Source organism: Diadema antillarum, unplaced genomic scaffold, assembly GCF_040938485.1.
Source record: "Diadema antillarum isolate AM-2024a unplaced genomic scaffold, OU_Dant_1.0 seq00000854_RagTag, whole genome shotgun sequence".
NCBI lineage: Eukaryota > Metazoa > Echinodermata > Echinoidea > Diadematoida > Diadematidae > Diadema > Diadema antillarum.
This window is the reverse complement of record NW_027271725.1, coordinates 1,933,026-1,951,622: the sequence shown is the minus strand read 5'-3', so window position 1 is coordinate 1,951,622 and position 18,597 is coordinate 1,933,026.

Below are 18,597 nucleotides of genomic sequence, written 5' to 3'. Positions count from 1 at the left end.
TGAATCCAAATTTTATACCCTCTTAGACAAAATAAAAGTCTAATAAAGCAAAAAAAAAAAATTAATCAATGATTTTATTCACGCATGTGAACACGTTGAACTGTCCTCTCCGTTCCATATAGCTTCTTTCTTTGACATATTCAACCGTTATCAGGGTTATTTGCCGTCGACATGCTTCTATGATTTCTTCTCGACGAGATTAAGAATTTTCATAACTTGTTATTTATCACCATGCTCGTTTAGGGAAATGGGTAACTATGCGAAGAAGCTGATAAAAGGCATGTTTTGATATAATAATTTTGTACCATAGACTTTAAATGGTGATAATTTTGGGACCAGAAGATTTATTTCGTTGTAACGGGAGTGCACTGTATCATTATTACGCAGGATGGCCTTGGTAAAGCATGGACCTATGAAAACATCAACAAAATTCATCAAAGAGATCCAAGGGCAGGTAATGTTTTCAGTTACAGGACATGTATTCAAGGACCTCGCAGAGCTGTTTTGTAAGCAAAGCCTTGCCAGTGAGGATGATCACGGGTACCAGCTGGTGAATATGATCAGTGGAATTTTCATAAAAACTGTTCTCTATCACCATGGTCGGCTGTTTACAGAACGTTACGTAAAGAACAACCAGTGCTCAAGACGACACATACTTACCAAGAAAATCATATTTCTTGGGGAGTAATAATTTGCAGCAATGCTTTCGTTTTGTAGAAAATGTAAAGCATGCATGTGCTGAAGAAAACAACCTTTACACTAGTTATATCTTAATGAGGTTTAAGTGTTGAAAATGTTAAAATAATGGAATTTGCAAGGTGGATTTAAGCCATCTACTAGTATGTCGAAAGTATATCAATGTTCAATCAATACATAACTGCATAGTGTTTACTGATGGGAATTATTCGTAAAGCGCACATTATTTACTCTTTATAGAGCATCCACATAAGAAAACGGGAAAATACGCGGACCCCCCATGGTCCGCCCCAGGTGGTATCGAGCAATAGTCAGCAAATGATATTAACCAGGCACATTGCACACTGTGGCATAGAAGGAGAAGACCTATAGACTCGATGGAATGGAGTGAACATATCTTAAGGCGAAACATTTTATACATTTTCATTTTACACCAATAGATTTATAGACAATACCCCGTTTTCACGTGGAACATACCATTGTTTAGTATACCTCTGCAAAGAGTTTCATATCAATTCCTCCGCATGACTCGAATTAGTGTAAAAGGGGTTGTATTGGTTGTATTGTGGTCGGGCGGAGTCGCGAAATACAGTTTTGAAGTACATGTGTAATTTAGTATGGTAAATTATAACGTTCAGGTTCAGATGTGCAACACATTTTTAGTTGGTTTGTTTGACAAAGTGTTACCATGGTAACCACAACTTTCCCAAAACATTGTCGAGCGAACAACTGCCAGAGTTCTAGCAATTCATTTCATATTTGGTGTGTAGACCTATAATGATCTTAAGTGTGGTCATACAAGAAACTCTTGTGTTTGTACCAGACAAGGCATTACCATAGTTACTGCATATTCTCTTGATAATCTTGTGGAGAGAACTACTTTCATAAATCTATATCAATTGAAATCAATTTTGATGAACATTATTGCATTGTGGTATAGATGTAAAGACCCGATGTTTATGTTTGCCCGACAAGACGTTGCCACGGTAACCACAATTCCACCCAAAAATTGTAAAGCAACCTATTTTCACAGTATTTAATCATTTCAATTTAAATTTGGTATGTGTAATTACCTAAGGTGCATTTATGTAAGACTATCATTATGTTTGTATCCAACAATCCGTTGCCATGGTGACCATATTTTCTTGAAAATATTGCAAGGTGAACTATTTCCACAGTATAGCAATTGAAATTACATTTGATGAACATTAATGGCATTGAGGTATAGAAATGGAGACATGATTGTTGTGTTTGCCAGACAAAGCGTTGCCATGGTAACCACAATTTTACAAAAACCTTGAGAATCATATCACTTTGACAGCATTCAAGTAAGGTCAAATTTACTCATCTATAATTAAATATATAAAAGACAACATTGTGCTAATATCAGAAGAAAGGTGTTGCCATGAGTTATTAACTTCACTTTTTGTGTCAAACTGAAAATCGGTGTTTATGTTCAAATATCTATAGTTTTTGTTTTGTATTGCTTTTTTGGGGGGCATTTTTTTTACCCGACAAATCCTGGTTCAACTTCTTTTTTCATAAGAGTCTGAGCTCCTGGAGCAGGTGCATTAATTATCTTCCATAATAGTTTTAGTTTTTTTTTCTTTTTTCTTTATCACACTTCTAGCATCATACAGTCTATACTTCGGTTCGTATACATGTATATATGTCGGATGATGCTAAAAAGAAATACAGCACATTGTTACTCCAACACCACGTTACATGTTTAGTGGTTTGCATTTATTTCAACATTTCATGACGTACTTGATTCATATTCAGTCTTGAAGTTTTTACCACTATTGCTTCTTCCGGCGATAAACACAGACATGTTGATTCATGAGTATTACCTATTACGTAAGTTGGTGTTGTCTAAGCATCAATGACTATGGATGTAAATTGTATTGAAGAATCCTTACTTTCTTATTTGCAATTTCCGAAGATGCCAAGTTTGTACCGAACTGAATCGTGGATGCAAGTGTAATGTGTCCGAAGTTTAGAGAAATGACCACGAAACACATCAAAGAAACATCACATGTAGGTGTCGGTAAAGTTTGATGACAGTAATGTCCGACAAAGGCAAAAGTCGAAAGGTCAACGAATTTTGCTCATAAGCATTTTTTTTGCAATATTTTATTATTTATATTATATTTTATACATATTCTGTCAACCTTGTAAATAGCATTGCAGTATTCTGAAGGATAAAAGGGTATTTTCTTTATTGAGAACAATTATTCACTATTCCTGTTATACACATGTGCAATATTATAATTTTTTTGGGAAAGATGTTTATCATGAAACCTGTATGCATCAGTTTTTCTTTTTTCTTTTTTTTCCTTTTTTTTTTTACAAAACAGCACAACATACCACAAAGAAGTAACAGTTTGCATCTCTGTGTTTTTAAAATCTAGTAAATTTGGGAATCTATTTAAATATTTTCAACAACGTAGAAGACAGAAAGGAAACGCTTTTATCAAAAGATTCAGGTCAATTACTTCCTTTTTTATTATTCAAGAAAATTCGACAGCAATCTTGCAGATTCAAAAGAGCAGAACTAACATGCATCTATTTACAATGTCGTTAGTAAGGATATTTGGACTGTGTAGCACTCACTCTACAGGGAAAGACTGCCACCTTTGAATACCTTACAGTCTTAGTAAAAAGTGATCAGACTGAAGAAAAACTGAAACTTAGCTGAGCCCAGCTTATTGTTCCAAGTTTGTTAGTTGCATTCAAATAACGCAAGAAGTACTTCTCGATATAATGAAGGATGTCAAAAATATAAACATCTATGTAGCATTTTTTTTGTTTTTGTTTCGGAGCATCGTCCGTCATGAGAAATTAATCTTTTTCATCTACTATACAGTGTAGTAGCTCCATATAAGCTACCTAAATGCAGAATTATGTCACTTGAAGAGAACATCATAGAATGAGAGAAACAGGGTCTGATATTGACATGGAAATAATATACTATGAATCCTAACTGATTTGTAACTGGGTATAATGTCCGATGAAGATAATAATTTCGCAAGATGAAAGATTAATTTTCAGAATAACCTAAAGATTCTTGTTGTGATGGGTTGGTTTACTCTTATGCTACGCCCATCCAAGCCATCACTGGTCAAACGAAAAAAAAAAAAATCACAATGTATATTGTTATATGAAGTAACCATTCACAGAATTAGTTTTCATTCTTTAACCGACAGGAACTGGGTGCGGGGAAAGTCGGTAGCGACAGCGAGGTCTAGTGGTGGTATGGTAACTCGGGGAAAACTTCAAACACACTGATCTGGAATTACCTTTCCTCTGAATTTTCGATTATGCAAAGTGGCAAACAAGTCGACATGATTGTGACTGAAGTGAAACTGAAGAGATCGTAAGATCATAAAAGTACATAGTGAATGAGCACATTGGACTCAGAAAGAGAAAGGAATGAAGAAGCTGGCTTTGGGTGCTGTGTTGAATCTTTCTTCAGCAGTGAAGTCACACTGGATAAATTGGATTTTTGAGAGAGGGAGTTTTCATTACTGGCTCGGACTAGCTGCAGACATGACAACGGCGGTTCATGTGATGATTATGATGACGAGGAAACAGCATTTATATAGCGCCATTTATCTGTAGAAACATCAAAAGGCGCCTGGCTCCCACAATGTGTCACACATCATCCACAAACTTGCTGGAAAAGATAAGTCTTCAATTGAGACTTGAAGGTATTGAGGCAGTTGCAATTCCAAAGCGGGACTGGTAGAGAGTTCAGTAGACGTGCCGCAACAGAAGAGAAGTCTCTATCCCCATACATTTTTAGGCAGTATTGAGAACATGGAGTGTCAGTCCAGTATAACGTAGTCCTGGTCGTCACTGATGTATACTGATAAGCGTAGACACATAGCCAGGAGACAAGTTATGGGGAGCCTTATAAGTAAGCAGTACGATTTTATACTGCACTCTGCGTTGCACAGGCAGTCTTGGCCTTGTTGAAGAATCCACCCAGTAGAGGAGAAGTCCCTGTACAGAAATATAAAGTAGGTGGGGAACTTGCGAGAGATGAGATGGATATCCTATGTCCCTAGACCAGAAACTAATTGTGAAAATCGGTACGTCTTAGAATTTGGGGGCTACTGCATTAAATAGGTAGAGTTGTTACCCTACACCAGACCAAGAGGGTGGCATAATTTCCTGGGCCTTAGTGCATGAATATGAAAAACAGGCTCTTAAAGGCACTTCATGGTGACAAAGCTAAGAGTTGAGATTAATACAGGAAATATGTTGGCTTCTACAATATGTATACATGTCAAAGAAACGAAGATATGCCCACTATATCCCAAAAGTGACATGTTTATCGAGAGGTTCAATCGCATCCTATCGTCCATTTATGTAGCTTCCATTCCGAATGCAGGCAGGAAGCAGACTGATTGGGACGGGAAGATCCAATATGGCATGCTGGCATATCGCTCACTCGAAATCAGGGAGGCGGGGGGGGGGGGGGGGGGGAAAATTACCAAACATTCTAATTAAAGTTGAGATCGAATACACTTGTACCAGCTTCGGCAGGCTTCAAAGAAGCAGAATGAAAGAAGGGCCTAAAGTTGGGCCCCTGGAGTCAGGCTCAAGGAAAGGGTGTTTTGGAGCCCTAGTCAAAGAAATTATGCGGGGACTTGAAGAAGGCGAAAGAGGTAGGAGAAAGAATGAGGATGTCAACTTGAGGGAGAAAGATAGGAAAAGGAAGAGAAGAGGAGAAGATATGAAACAAACGGAGGTGACCATTATCTTGAGGCAAAGAATCAAGGGAGGAAGAAGGGAAACTAGAACGCGAAAGATAAAGTAAAGCAGAAAGGAGACGGAAATGAAGAAAGCAAAGAAAAGATAAGAGCAAAGGAAAAGAGACAGTGCAACAAAGAAGGAGAAGAGCAGGAGACATTACATGAGGACACACATATTAAAGGGAAAGGATAAGGGGACCCGCTTGAACTCTGGAAAGTGGAAATTACTTGCCTGTCTCACTGACGACAAAATAATGATCCGTCTGGCGACAAGAGTAGCAGCAGAATCCAAATAGTACACAAGAGTATATGGACAGATTCGTCTGACCAAATGGTGATGGAGACAACGCACCCAGAAGCAGAAGAGCCTGGAGTATTAAAAACGAAGGTTCACATTGCCACAGACAATAATTATTGCTGACAATATGACATTTGTCTTAGCATAATTTCCATGGATGTTTACTGCGAAAGAATAAGATGAGTACTTCGAATGAATCACTTTTCTTTCAAATTTGATTTTTGTTTGTGAATATGCCACCACAACCAAGATTGATGGATGGTGAGAAGGGATATATCATGCCAACAATGATATTAAAGCCGTTTTGATTGAGATACATGTTATATCATTATGAATGTTAAGAAGCCAGATACGGAATAATGGCATCAAACATGCTTTCTTGTGACAAAGAAAACAACAGGCTTTATAGATTCCAGTTTAATTTAGTTTTAAGTTGTGGAATAGAGTACTGAAATTTGGGGCAGTTGGTGAGCAAGTTTATATGAACAATAGATGTTAGATTAGTATTCAGTGATAGAAGTGGAACTCAATGCAGCAAATAATGTTTTATTTTTAATGCTGACGTTAACATTGTAAACATGTAGCAATACTTTTATGACAGTGGATATTTACCATTATTTGCTTGTTGCTTGGTCATCGACTAGGAAGAAAGGAGTACCGTGAAGGAAATGTCTCCAAAGACTGGTCACCATCAGAAAGTTTAAGTTTAATGCTGAAGGGACAAATGGTATCTGTAGAGACCTGTTCTTGAGTGATAGCTCCTGTCACACACATCACAGTTATAGTCATCATTGGAGGGAACTGCTGCTATTGAGGCAGGTGATGCAGAAGTAGTGAAACACCTTTGTTCTCAGCAGCAACATTTTGAATTCCTCCTGGTGCGCCACACCTTCTTCTGCTTGACGTCAGTCAGTTCTTTGGGTTGTCTTGTCTTCCCAGGTGGCAGGGTTGATGTTGAAATCAATTTCAAAAAGATGCCTTCGAGCTGTCCTTGAGCCATTTTTGTTGTCCTACAAACTTTTTTTTTTTTTAAACCAAGGTCTACTTCATACAGTGGAGGATCTGCTTGGACAATCAGTTAGCTGTCATCCTTACCACATGGCCTACCCATCGTGACACAAACTCGTTGACTTGATTCAAAGATTCTTGTGCAGGGTCTGCATGGCAAAGCACTTTTGATGGGAAATGAGATCTTGTCACCTGATCCTTAACATAATTTTCAGCCACTGGTATCACTTCTCCAGAATCTGAATGTGTTTCCTGTATAATGTCCATGCCTCACAGCCATACAATGACAACAGGACAACAGACTCACAAGTTTTGATCTAAGTCTCAGTCTGATGTCAATGAGAGCATATGCAATGACAAGTAGCAGGATAACCACCACTCTAGAGCTGTTGTATGTGTATATCCATGGCTGTTAGCTCCTAGTGTCGACAACTGCTGATTTCACCGCTCGCCTATTGCTGTAGGACTGGGAAAGGATTTCGTAAGGGAAGCTGGTGGCGGTGGGCATCTCAGGTGGGAGTCGTTGCACAATGACAATCCTCACACACTTGACCAAGTTGCTGCAATCCGATGGCATGACCAGTCAGTGGCTGGTAAACATCATAAAACATGCCTAATAATGTGACCCTTGAAAAGGAGAGCTACTCATATCACAGCCTTGCTTGACCCAAGATGTTGGGGACAGGCACAAACTACAGAACTCTCTGAGTTGAGAAGTTACTGTTACTTGACAATGAAGGTGGTGTTCAGTTCAGGAGATCTTCATGGTCTACCTAGGCCTACAACCCCATAGGGAAACGTGTGCTTGAACTTATTGCTCTGTTCTCCGGCAGTTTAAGGCACTCACCCAGAGGATATGGCCAGCCGGCACATCACTCACAAGAAGCTCTAATAAGGTCAAGCCTAGTCTATACTAACATCAAGACCATGAGAGATATCCCAAAACATACCAAAAAAAATGTTTTGCAGAACAGTAACTACATGTTGCTGGCTGTACTCATTTGTGGCAATACGGTGACAGGCTGCTTTGAGATCTTAAAAACCGAACAGACAGAGACTGTCTCTCTGCATCCACTGTACTACAGTGCAAGCACTAATGTCACAGTTTGAGTATCGAGTGTGGTAAAAAGTGATGGATTATGCACAGAGGAATCGCAATACAATTTGCTCTGCTTTTGAACAGACACTTATTTGTTACAATCTATATTTAGACAGATGCAATTACATTTGCTTCATTTCGAGGAGATGGATGATGGAATTTATATTTTTAAGTCAAGTTACTTATTTTTAAGACTCTTTATCATGCTTAAAGGCACATCTTAGGTAGATGTCAATGCCCCTTGATAGATATGTTGCTAGCTGAGAGAACATTACATTTTTTTCAATATTTTGATTTATATTTTGTTTTAATGCTATGACATTTGACTTTCAAGTGGATGACGATGCTGAGATGACATGTTGGACACCAGTTATTTAAAATTATTGTCACAGAATAATGTTCATGTATCATGTCTTATTTTTCTTGTCATTCTGTGAAATTTTCCCACCTCCCACTTGGTTTTACAATCACATGTCATGGTCACATGAGCCCCCTTGACATGACTCCCCTTGTTAGGATTCATATTATGACTTCATGAAATCTATGGACAACAGGGGTCACAATGGCAGCAAAGCAATGCGTGATGTTATCACCAGAGGAGATATTGCGCAAAGTTGCCGCCTGCAGAGACATAATAAAAGGAGAACTATCCTCCCATCTGACTCATCAGATGAAAGAGCGGGCATAGGTAGCAGTCTCCAATGGCATGTCACTCCTTAGTGGGAAGGCAATGGAACTGGAAAACTGCAAAAAAAAAAAAAAAACATTCACAACAATGAAAAGTGACCTACAGAAAAAAAAAAATGCATGGCAGAAGAGGGAGGAAAACATGACCGGAGAAGGGTCACCATTACCGCCCCTCGAAAAGGAGGAGATTCTATCCTAGTTTCTCCTGGATGACGTCATCTTTGGCGTACCAACAGGGCTGCGAGACACTGACATTCGCCCCAGGAGCTGATGATGTCGCTGCTGTACTGGCTCTCACATCTCTAGCTTTCGGGGTGGATTTAAATCTGCCAATGCTTCCTTGACCCGAGGTAACAAATTACCAGTACAACACAATGTTACAAACATATTATCTTATATCTCATCAGTTTAAATAGTGAAGACACTGTATCATGCATTCTGATAAGTTTAAATCTATGCATATGCATAGATTTAAGTTTTAATCAATTTATAAATCTTATGATTAGCTTTAACCACAGCCACTTTTTTCACTTTTTAATTGAACTGGAAAAAAAATAGAAGCTTCTTAAACATCTACAAATGTATCACAATTTAAGTCATTTATGGGTTTCAAGTTTGAAATATTCCATTGCACATTATACAGAAATTAAATAAATTTGATTTCATTTTTATATTTACATCACATTCAAAAATAGAAACATTTTTTGTTTTATTATCGATTGACAGCTTCGTCACACATCCCCGAAATCACATAAATCATAACTTCTGTCATTCAAAAATAGTTCACAGAAAAATGAAATAATTTATAAAAACATTATAAATCAAAGATAAAAATTTTGGTATAAACGATATCTAATCAGGGGAAACACCAATAAAATAAAAAAAAATAGAAAATCACACACATATTGCACATTACTAATCTCTAAAAGACTAATATAAATATCATCCTTCAACTAGATATCTTTTTTTCATGAAGAACACATAATCCTGGATCTAAAAAGAGAAAAAGTTAAAAATCTACTGACTGATTTATTGTTTACTTCATTATTTTTTTTATCAATGGCTTAAAGACAATTAATATGCCGCCAACAGGCCTAATTAGGGTAGTTTACAGAGTTACAAACATCAATTTCAGACAATATGCCTATAAAAGAATAAAAATGAAACATAATTGTGCATACGATAACATGATCACATGCAAATCTCACAAAATACAGATATAATATGAAAAGGTAACGCAAAAAAAAAAAGTGGAATCACATAGACAAATACAATTACACACTTGCACAAACACAGCACTGTTTTTTCTCTCCTCACAGATACACAGCATGCAGCTGCATTTTGACATACACTTGGAGGTACATAAACTTCATCATTTAAAATTTTTGTATTACACAAGTCTATCTCGGTAGAAATTTTCTCGAATGAAGCTTTGTTCACATCTATGTCCAAGCTTTGCTCATTCATATCTCATTCTTTATACAGACTAACTCCACCACCTTCCCTGGATTGATAACATTACAAAACAAAACAAAACAAAACAAAAATCTTGAATTTTTACTATAAATCTCAAGAAGATATAAAGTTACACTACATTGTATGTTTCAGTAATACGAATTAAACTTTGATGCATATTAAAAAATGAAGATGAAAATTAGGTTTAAAGAATCAACATTTTTTGATAAATTTAGGCAATTAAGTGAAAAAAAGTAAAAGATGAGGTTTGCCCAAGGTCACTAAAATTTGACTGTATCAAAAGAGTTATAGATAACATGATAGGAATATGTTTGCAGCCATTTGCAGGAGAAATATATTCATGCAGTGTGTTTAGATTTAACTTTGCATTTGGGTAAAGGCATTGATTGAAAGTTTCATAAAAAGTACATTACTTTTGCAACATATATAAAACATTACTTAACATTACACTAACTTTTCATTGCAACTGATTGAAAAATTGCCCTATATCGACATAAATATTTACCGCGATGTAGGGCAATTTGTCAATCAGTTGCAATGAAAATAGCTCAACGGAAAAATTTCATGAATTTGAGCATCACTTTTACAACATATAAATAAAACATTACTCAAAATCACATAAACATTACTTTTACAACATATATAAAACATTACTTAAAATTACATAAACATTACTTTTACAACATATATAAAACAAACAGAAGCAATGAACCTTTGTTCAAAATGAAAACATCCATTCTGAAGTTTCAATTGTAGTTTTTATAGAACACTTCAATAAGAGAAAAATTTGCCCAAAAATTGATTCAAACAATCCATCCATTACAACTTATAGACTGGGAAGCCAGTTTGAGCATAAAACTAGAAGGACCCATGCTGTACCTCCTACTAAAAACTAAGTATTTTTAATAAGTATTACAATCTCACTCCAATAATTCATATAAATTTAGCTTAAACTATATACTTAGAAGTATAATTTTGGATTACAATGTGAGTCATTTAAGCAGAATTTTTTCAATTTTATGCTTAGCTTAGCTCTAGTGTGCAAATTTCCATCTATATTCTGTGGCAGCCACCCCCAGGTTGCTGCCATGGATACTTCCCCCCCCCCCCCCCCCCCCCCCGGCAGTGTTGCTTGATGCTCTGCACTCAGAAAATATGACACACGTACTGCCTGATACGCGTAGGCGGTATATGCTTTGATCTATTGTGTATGTTCATGCGCGTAAAGCGCTTTGCTTTTATCTTGCAAAAAGCATTAGAATACATTAGCATAGCATTAGCATTAGCCTTTTTCACTTAGAAAAAGACTTTGTTGAATATCTCAAGGTTTTGTAAAGTAATAATGTCCTTTTGTTATTAGTTACTATACACTTTATTATCTTATTTGATTAAGTATATTCTATGTATCCTTTGAATGATTATTTGCATCAGGCAGTGTCGGCATTGTTCATAATTTTATAGAAATATATTTACATTTGTATATAGGATTATCTATAACATACTTTTATGCAAATTGTATTTGATTTGCTGATATCTTGTATATATCTGTGTTATACATGTATATATGTTTAATTTTATTTGAAATTATTCTATTTTGTACAAAATAATTTGCAATTGGTATTGAAGTCCCACACTCCATGAGGGTCGTTGAATCAATAAACTTCAAGAATGATTTTTATACGCTCAGTTTCTATTCTGTGGCTACAATTGAAAGCATCTAAAGTAGAAAGCAATGAAACCATCAAAGTAAAAAGCATTGAAAGAAACCATCAAAACACGCTACCACTGCAATTAATGTCCACCAATGAGGTAAGAGATTTAAATGTATTTATGTAAAGCTTTATGCGATTCCAATGATTATTACATAAGTTTGTAGAGGTTAAGATTAACGAAAGACAAAGTAACACAAGTGCCATCTGTCACTCCATAGGTCACTCAATCAAAGGGTCAAACCCATTGGATATTTTCAAGAAGAATCTCAGGTGTTTATTAAAACCTTCAGATCAGCATAAAGCTTCAACATCGCTGACAAAAACCAAGTGGACACCATCCGCAGGGAAATACCCATACATTGACGACTTCACCACAAACATGGTCCAATACCTTCTTTTCTCCAAGATGTGAACGCCATTAGGTTTTAACTGGCAAGTTTCCTATCGCCATATTTCTATTGGATAGATTATCATTTCTCCTTTATTCGAATGACTTAGGCATAGTCTAGGATGATAATGGAAGCTGTTGGGTAGTGGCATCACTTTCTATTGGAAACATATTTCAAAATGACTTTGTATTCAGAAGTGGACACAGTCAGGAGCCCTTTAAATGAGGCTCCCTTCCTAATTTTTGTCAGGGCGACTGTTCAACGTGTGACGGCATCTGCGCTTCCGGGGTATTACCTCCCTGATAATGAAAGCATCGTGTAAGCATAATACTTTTAGATAATGATGTGATGTAGGACTACCATGAACTTCTGGACATGGTTAACAAATTGCAAAGATTAGTAGTAATTACTGCAAGATCCTATCTGCAGATAGAGACTTGCAATCTGTCCAAGGTGAATTGTGCTTTTTCTTTAATCGCAGACTATCTATTCCAACTCTCCTGAGTACATACATCGTGTAAAATGGAGGGATTGATTTGTGTCTTGGCCTACAAACATATAGTTGATGCCTGCAGTCCGCATGTTGGTACCAGTACAGAAAAGATGACAAAGTAAGGTGGTAATGCATTTCAGTCCAACAGTGCTATTTATTCAGACCAAATTTTCGATGAATACATTCGTCTTCCTCAGGGTAGACAATGACGAGCGGAAAATTACAGCATTAAGTCAAGACATGATGAGAGTCGATACTTGCAGTCCCAGAAGCTGGATAAACTCATTCTAGAGTCCCCTCTACTCCAAGGTTTGTCAAATCCCCAGCGCTAGAGCATTGATAATGACCACAAGCCTCCTCATGAGAAGACTAAAGCACCGAAGAGCTGTAACCTTGTAAACCTCTCCGATATGAGCCATCCCAGCAAGAGGTTAACACTCTTAACCTGGGCCTTTCCTTCTGCCCTCCACAAAGTCTTGATAAGCTGCAACTGTGCTTCAACGTCGATTCCTTCAACCATTGTGTCAAACATAGAGAATTTTTCTCAGAAGGAGAGACTAATCAAAGACTGCACAACCGCATCAGAGAACAAGCAGAAAAATCCTTATCCAAGACCCGCTGGATGCCACCTGGAGGTAGGAGCCCCATCATTGATAGATACACTTCTAATGTGGAACGTCACCAGGACGCCTTTCTGCGAGACCTTGACGAGCACCATGATGCCAAGCCCGACCCCAACCAGCTCCGAGCCATCAAAAGTCTTCAGAACAATGCAAGCATTATCATCAAACCAACTGACAAAGGAGGTGCCGTGGTGATCCAGAACATCACCGAAGCAGAACACCAACTATCTGACGAGGAATACTACACGTATCAATGCTGACCCCACAGCCGATTGCTAATTAATGAGACGCGCACAGTGCCTCTACTTAGATACCACTCATGCCTCATCAAAAACATTAGTATGATACATGTACTGTACGCTTAAAACTTACTTGCTTTGATGATCTGCTTGGTTACGCATATATATTCATGTGGTTGCCACATCATTTATGGTTATTATTAGTACCTCATAATCACACAAATTGTCCTCGGCTGCAAGTGCGCATGCTGATAACGCACGCACTATGCCTCTTCTTAGATACCACACGCGTGTTGCCATAAATATTTCTATGGTTACCACTTATGTATTATTGAATAGAGAATAGAGTCATCTTGTTTACTTTCATAATTGTCATTGTTCACCCTGAGAAAGAGGAATATATTCGTCAAAAATTTGCTCTGAATAAGTAGCACTGTTGGACTGAAATGCATTACCACCCTACTTTGTCATCTTTCCCTTATCTACATACACACACACACACTGTATATCTACATATTGTGGAATATACTGCCCTTTTTCTTTCCTCAGTAATAATATTAAAGGCTGAATTAAAGACTACAGTATTTTGATTAAGTGTGTCAGTAATGTCAAGGTTAGCTTAGTAGCTTTAAAAATTCTTCAAGGGTCAACATCGGTCGATGATTTTTAGATGCATTTTATCTTTAGTTGAATAGAAATGCAGGTGTGACAGAAACGCACGTGCGATCTACTTCTGTACTTATGCTCTGTGCGCTGTGCATAGAACAGTCGTGCACATTATAATTAAGCAATGTTATGAATGCACACACATGTTCCCCAAGCTGACCTTGTTTTGGTAGAAGCCACGCTCACTCTGTATACCTTACTAAGAAGTAAAATATGTTTATATAAGTCTTAAGGAGGAAACAAGGGTTTTTCTTTACTTTCAGATAAGTAAAATTGAGGTTCACTAAACTAGTAAATTTATAGTGTGAAAGACAAAGATTTTGATGTTTATAATGTTGTATGAGGTTGAATGACTTTTAAATTATAATGTGATAAAGTTAGAAGATGAGAAGAATATTAAGTGCAATTTGTTTTGAATTAAGTTGAGAGTCACATGCCTGGGTGTGGTTTAGAACTTTTAGAGGACCGATAAAAAGGAAGAAAGGATTGTATCAGATAATTTCCTCCAATGACAGATTGAACACAGTAATTAGTGATGTGATCATGATCCAAATGTTCTTTAGAGTTCTCTCATTTTGCTTCTCTAATTCCGTGGAGAACACTTCACTCCATTTCACTCTTGGTCGACCGCACACAAACTTCCAACAGTGAGTGTTATTTTCTCATTTCGTATGTCACAGATCTAGAATTGTTTAATTATCAGTAGATGTTTGGAATCTGATTGTCTAAATTTGTAGGAATATCCATATATTTTTCTGGTTCTATGATTGGAGTATTTGAAGTATTTCTTTACTATTATTTGATGGAAGTCACTGTTATAACCTTCATCAAATATGCAGTCACTGTTAAATGACCAAACTTTGGTTGAGGTGAAATATATATTTTTGGATCTCTAAATTAGGTTCTGCATTAGTCTCTAAAAAGTCAGGAAAACCTGGGGCAGAGTAAGGAGGGTGTGGGACCCCAGAAGGATAATTTTGTAATTAATTGGCTTGATCAAATTACATTTGGACTGCATTCAATCCATTTGGACTACACTCAATTTTCCTGGACAACTGATTCTTCTGTACATAGATTCTAGTGATGATGTTATCCAAGAATTTGTTTGGTTGAAGTTCAAAGACAGAAGTTGACAAGTATCAAATTCCGTCAATAGTTTTATGAAAGTATTGTAAGGAGTACATGAAATAATCATAACTTAAGTTAGAACTAAAATACTGGTACAATACTCAGAGAGTAACATAAATACCCCCGCCCCTTTATGCCCTTTAGTTCATTCTTTTGAAAATTTGTGGAACAATGTGTTGAAACAAGAGGTCAGCTCAAAGTATAAATTTTTATATGTGTAGTTGACAGTTACAGACAGCAAGTGACAAGTGATGAGTACAGTTGACCTATTCAGATGATTCCTAGACAGGAATTGTTAGTAAAAGTTGCTCTTTTTGTCATCAGCTGGGAGTATTAGGTCACACTTGAGGCCACTTAAGGATTACCAGAGACCGAAAGTCAATGACCAAGACCACCGACAGAGTGAGTAGTGCTTGCAGAAATTGTAGCAGGCTATTTTTTCCTGGAAATAATCCCAAAGAGAGGTGAATTGAGCGGTTTAATTTCATGATTATTGATTGTATTTATTTTGAAAGAAAAAAACTTGGCCTGTCTTTAGGATAAGGTAACCTTTTTTTTTTATGCTGGGGTAGGTTAGGCACTACGAGTCTGGGTTGCAGGATGTACAAATGATAACAGCAATGGCTAGCAACATCAATGAAAAGATAAGGTCCATAACTGAAACTAGACTTAGAATTTGTCAACACTGACAAATTAGGTGATCCGATCTGTTTGGAAATCAATGATCTGAGTCCTGATCCAAATAGGCATGACCATACAGGTTTCATCGGTGTTGAGGGGACATTGGCCGTGTGACGTTTGGATTCTCATTTAGAAAAGGGAGTCAGGTCTGCCATCTGTGGTACCGAATTTCGTATACAGTAATGAAGATACATAATGAAGTATATAATATGACCTTTGACTCCACTCTGCACACCCAAGATGACATCTGAGCAAAAAGTGGTTATTTTGTGAAATGATTCTTGTAACATGGTCTTTGCTTGTGCAAAATGTGGAAAAGATAGGACATGTATTCACCAAGATACCGGATGAAACATTTTTCGCCTTTGACCCTAATTTACATAACCAAGATGGTGTCCGATAAAGTAGTTGTTATTTTATGAAATAATGTACGTGGCATCAACTAAACATTTGCAAGATATGGGGGTGATAGGGAACGTCTCTTTTGAGTTAAAGCAAAGAAAGTTACCAAAAGAAAGAAATATGACAATACATGGAAGCTCAGCTTTGCACTTAGTGAAGTTTTTCGACATGAATTCGACGTTTTATGAAAAAACGAAGGACGCATAACGATAGACCAAAGTCTCAGCTACAATATATTAAAATCTGAGAGAAATTCACCGAACAGTAAGTGAGGTAGTGCTCGATAAAGACAATCATGTCAATTTTCATCTGGAAAAATTTCCTCCCATTGAGATAACACGTCATAACGAAGATAGAGAAAAAAGTGCATATGACCTTTCACCCCACTTTGCAACGACAAGATGGCATCTGAGCAAAAAGTAGTTATTTTGTGAAACAATTCTGGTAACATGGTCTTTACGTGAGCAAAATATGGGAAAGATAAGACATGTATTCACCAAGATAGAGGATAAAACTTTTATGACCTTTGACCCTAATTTACATACCCAAGATGGTGTCCGATCAAGTAGTTGTTATTTTATGAAATAATGTACGTGACATGTATTAAACATGTGCAAAATATTGGGCTGATAAAGCTTGTTTTTCTTGAGTTATTGCAAAGAAAGTTGCAAAAAGAAACGAATATGAAAATACATCGAAGATAATCTTTAATTTCAACCAAGTTTATTGACGTGATCCCGACATGGTATCAAAAAACGAAGGGCACACTTACGATAGCCCAAAGTCTCAGCTAGAACATACTAAAATATGGAAGAAATTCACCGAAGCATTAAGTGAGCTAGTCTTGGATAAAGATTGTCATGTCAATTTTCATTTGGAGAAAAACTGCACTCCCATAGAGATAACACGTAATCTGGTCAAATCTGTCAAGGTTACTTTCAATAGTTGTTAGGTTATTGGCAGCTGAATTCTGATTGGATAATACTTGTTGCCATGGCAGCAGGAGAAAACTTTTTTTAACGATAATCAAAAAGAATGTGTTTTATTGCATCTAAAATATCAGAGTTTGCAGCAGTAGGAGGCATCTTGGGGGTTGCCATTCACGTGTGGGCATCCGGTTACCATGGTAACCATGCACAATATCATACTTTAGAATATATTCCACTGCATTTCTGACATCTCTAGCAACATAGTTTGATGGAGTTTTGATGAAGTCTTCATGAAATGATTGCAAAAACTGTGATAATTTTGTCATTTTTAGTGCCCCAATAGCGACAGGCGTCACTGACCCTTGTCTAATTTTTAGTCGTTTTTATTTCCTCTTTATGTCTCTGAGTTGCAGATTGTGTAATGTGGAGAAGCCCACTGCATTGCGCTAAGCCGAGTGAGGGCACATACTCAGTGATTGCGACAGAAAAAAGAAAAACGGTTTGGGGCTCGCAATCACTGGGTATATGCGCTCTCACTCGGCTTGCTTCCTGTCGGAGAAATAAAGACGAAATAATAACGGCTAGAAAGTATGCACTACACCCACTCCAGCTAGGCGTGAAAAGTTAGTTTGCAGGCAAAACCCTTGTTTGTCGAAGAAAAAGTCTGCGTGCGCTAAGATTACTATACGCACCAGTGGTACTGTTGCCTGTTGCAGTGCTAGTGGTACGTGTGATAGTCTTGACGTGCGCAGGCTCTTTCACGTTTGTTCCATCAGTAATCCTGAAAAGTGGCCTGTAATATTCTACTGATACCACAATTTGGAATCACATACTACCTGGGGATGTTTATGGAGGTCCCATTTACCACCCTGTCGGGTTAAACCTCTTCTGCGGGGTGGGTTGGACGAACTCCTTATAATTAAGCTCTTTACCTGTTTACAGGAATTAGCGCCTTTACTAGATTTTAGATCGACGCGCGGATGTTCAATGAGGGGAAAAAACAGTAGGCATGTTCTGAGCCGGTGCGTAGAACCGTGCGTCATCTTGTTCGTTTCCATTTGAATGTCCGCGCGCGTCGCGTCCGCGCGTAAAGCTCCCTTTTTTATGCACATTCGGTCCTGATCCACACATTGTTTCGTTAATCACGTTCAGGAGCTTAACAGTAAAAAATTAAAGTATACGCCTTGCCTTGTTGCTCATTGCTCAATCGACATCATGGGTGTTGAAACAATGCAGGTCATGATTGTGGAGAGGTTCACTGAATGAAATATACTGGGAGAAAAAAAAAATCTACGAATGAAGTTGTTACTA